The sequence below is a fragment of the Schistocerca serialis genome, chromosome 1, assembly GCF_023864345.2.
Source record: "Schistocerca serialis cubense isolate TAMUIC-IGC-003099 chromosome 1, iqSchSeri2.2, whole genome shotgun sequence".
NCBI lineage: Eukaryota > Metazoa > Arthropoda > Insecta > Orthoptera > Acrididae > Schistocerca > Schistocerca serialis.
Window position 1 is genome coordinate 144,346,291 of NC_064638.1, and position 3,952 is coordinate 144,350,242.

At 41.7% G+C, this 3,952-nt stretch overlaps 1 pseudogene; it reads left to right on the forward strand.

The window, feature by feature from the left end:
• The first annotated feature begins 849 nt into the window (after nt 1–849).
• LOC126426303 (5S ribosomal RNA) lies at nt 850–967 on the forward strand (annotated as a pseudogene).
• Nucleotides 968–3,952: the final 2,985 nt, after the last annotated feature.

Below are 3,952 nucleotides of genomic sequence, written 5' to 3' on the forward strand. Positions count from 1 at the left end.
TCACAGCTGTTTAGCTTTAATAGCCCTAATAAGCCGAAGCAATTTGCGATATCACCGTATGGACTGCGTCCGGTACGTCGAAGTGATGGTTCTCGTACTCGTCTGCGACGATGGGCAACAAATAAACTCTTTTAAACACTAGGACAGCAGAAGGCGGTCCTCTGATTAATATACTCTACTACCGTCTTTTCCTCTCTGTGCTCTACAGGCGAGAAACGCGAACTCCGAGCCACAAGGACGGAGTTCAGATAACTTCTCAACGTAAGTATAGGCAGAGGAAGTGCTCTCAGTTACCGAACGCTGCATACTCAACGACGACTTCCAACCCGGATGTGAAGCCCAGAATCGTATCGCTTTTTCAGCGATGTCCCTACTGCTGGATTAATGCCACCGGTTTGTACCCCGTAATTCGACTTATTATGACTATAAATTTTTGTACGTCATCATATAAAGATACAACTTTTGTTCAATAGAACAACGAAAATCGAGATTCTTACGTAAAACTGACAAAAACAGAAAATGCAGAATATGAAAATTACTCGAAACTGAGGAAGAAGTTGGAAAGAAAACTTCGATAGGTTAGGCAGTCACAATGCGTAGACGTTTCTGTTCAAAAAGTATTTACACTGAATAAAAATATTTCATACACGATTATTTCATTTACCTTATCATATTCCGTTACTTCGCCCAAAACTCGACTGTACATATACTCCATTCGGTAAGAAGAAATTGTCTGTCATCACTCTTTAGATTGCTAACTTCACCAAAATGTGAAGGTTGAAGTGTGTGAATAGTTTAAGGCGATAGAATAACGAAGTCAATATAATTTTCTGAGTCTTCTTTAGGTGGGCCAACGGCCATGCCGCAGTGGTAACACCGGTTCCCGTCAGGTCACCGAAGTTAAGCGCTGTTGGGCTGGGATAGCACCTGGATGGGTAGCCGTTCTGTCTGTCGAGCGCTGTTAGCAAGCGGGATGCACTCAGCCCTTGTGAGGCAAACTGGGGAGCTACTTGATTGAAAAGTAACGGCTCCGGTCTCGTAAACTGACATACGGCAGGGAGAGCGGTGTGCTGACCACATGCCCCTCCGTATCCACATCCAGTGCCAGCTGTGCTCTGAGGATGACACGGCGACCGGTCGGTGCCGTTGGGCCTTCGTGGCCTGTTCGGACCGAGTTTAGTTTAATTTATTTATTTGGATTGGTAGGAAGCACATAAATTCGCTTCATATCCCGTTTTATAGTAAATATTCTGTAACCGACTACGTGTTATGACGATTTACATTTCTTTACTGCGACGTTAGTGGAATTTGGTCGTCATTCTATTTAGACAAATATGAATGGTAAAGGGACAGGCCATTGCAGAAACGAAGTAATTCTAAAATCTGGTCTAAGTATTATGTGTTATCTTTTAGTACACACTTTTAAGGCAACAGTTTATGTGGTACAGTGGCATAAATTTTTATAACGGTCAATTATACATATTAACTTTTTAATGTTTTTCAACATTACCAAACGAAACTTATGATATGTATTATTATCGTGTGTTCAAATAAATAATAATGAACGAGAAGTTAATTCTCTTCTTTCATTTTGTAGCTCTTAATCATCGAGCCCCTTCTTCAGATCATTCATCCTCTTCTCCTTTTGTCACGGAAAGAAAATTATATGTTATGCTCTCTGGTGAGGTGTGAACAGTCAAGTACCCTGAGGGACTGTAATTTTCCTGTATCTTATGCACGCGTCAAATCAACACCTTAGGCATCTGAATACGTACAATTACCATTAGTTAGCATGTTTTACAACCCAATTAACAGGAGCGTCGTACGGTTTCCTTTCTCGCCTTCCGGGACCTTCCGTCACTATTACAGATAAATACGTCGTTTTACAGTTCCTACGTTTTATTTGTTCCTTGATCGTATAATAATCGTCGACCCTACGTCAGTCCGTGCCTGTTACTGGCTCTCTCTCCTACCCATTCATGGAGCGCCATTGGCGCCATTTTCACACTCTGATCTCAGCTTTCTAAACTGTTAAGCAGTTAAAAAGAATTACAGTTCTTTTTTCAGTTTCAAACTGTTCCTCATGAATAAAACAAGCACGCCATTTCAGTTAATATAAGTAACTGTTCGATCTCTTCATCTGTTTTAAGCGGAAATGACAAATGAAATAGCCTACGAAACAATCATAATAACGCTTTATTCTGAGCTCTTTGGAGGATGCTGTACATTGCGGGCAAGGGTCAGACCGACATCTTTGCTTGGAAGTTTTGTGGAAAATTCTCAGAATTCAGAACCATATCCTAGTATTTTCATGTCTTTATTCCACGTAATTTTGTGAAGAGCTGCACTTTCTAATAAGGATCACTGCCGTACGTATTTGCTCCTAAATGGAAAGTAAGATTCTTTTGAATAACCGGGATGGTGATAAAGTCGTTTACTCACAGTTCTTTTACGTGAGCTCGGTTATTACAGACGGAACAGTCATTAAATTATGACAGCGGTTTATGCCTGGCTCTTGCCACCCGTTCCTACTGAACTGATTTAATGTGACGTGAGGAGACAGGAATTGGTATTGTGGTATGGCGAACAACGAAATGTGCTGCTACGCTAGACTCTGCGGGCGGTTGCTTACAAGTGGACGGGCTCAAAAAAGGTGGCACTCAACATCATCCACGATACTGACAAGTTTCCAAAACATCATTTATTAATGTCGAAATGCTTACGGAAAAACAGGTTACTACTCAAGACATGAAATAAATTAAAGCAGTTAAACATTAACTGAAAATTGAAACATGAAAATAATTACACCAAACTATTTAAGTCAGTTCACCTAAAAAAACTGGCATCTCATTGTTTACTAAAACATGAAATTGGTTTGGCAAGATGTATAACGTCTAATTACGAGGGTCACTCCAAAAGAAATGCACACTTTTTTTTAAAATCCATCTTCCATTCTACATGTTTGAAAGTTTTACTGTGTGTAGATACATCCTTTAGGAATAACATTTTCATTTCTCCACATAATTTCCATCCCTCTCAACTACCTTACGCCATCTTGGAACCAGCGCCTGTATACCTGCTCGGTAAAATTCTGGACCAGCCTGTTGGAGCCACTGTTTGGCAGCGTGCACAAGGGAGTCATCATCTTCCTTCCTTGTTCCCCAAAGAGAGTCTTTCAGTTTCCCAAAGAGATGATAGTCACATGGAGCCAGGTCAGGACTGTAAGGCAGGTGTTTCAGTGTTGTCTATCCGAGTTTTGTGATCGCTTCCATGGTTTGTTGACTGACATGTGGCCGTGCATTGTCGTGCAACAGCAAAACATCCTGCTTTTGCCGATGTGGTCGAACACGACTCAGTCGAGCTTGAAGTTTCTTCAGTGTCGTCACATATGCATCAGAATTTATGGTGGTTCCATTTGGCATGATGTCCACAAACAAGAGTCCTTCGGAATCGAAAAACACCGTAGCCATAACTTTTCCAGCAGAGGGTTTGGTTTGAATTTTTTTTTCAGGGTGAATTTGCATGATGCCACTCCATTTATTGCCTCTTTGTCTCTGGCGAAAAATGATGGAGACATGTTTCATCGCCTGTCACAGTTCTTCCAAGAAATTCATCTCCACCACTCTCCTACTGTTCTAAAAGTTTGCTGCATACCATTTTACTTGTTTCTTTGTGAGCCACTGTCAACATCCTGGGAACCCACCTGACACAAACCTTTTTTAACGCCAACACTTTCAGTATTCTGCAAACACTTCCTTCCTCTATGCCAACGTAGCGTGACAATTCGTTCACTGTGATGCGTCTGTCAGCAGTCAGCAGTTCGTTAACTCTCTGCACATTGTCTGGAGTGTGTGCAGTACGAGGCCTGCCGCTGCGAGGACAATCCTCAATGTTTCCGTGCCCGCTTTCATCACATAACCTGCTTGCCCTCCGACTAACTGTAGTGCGATCG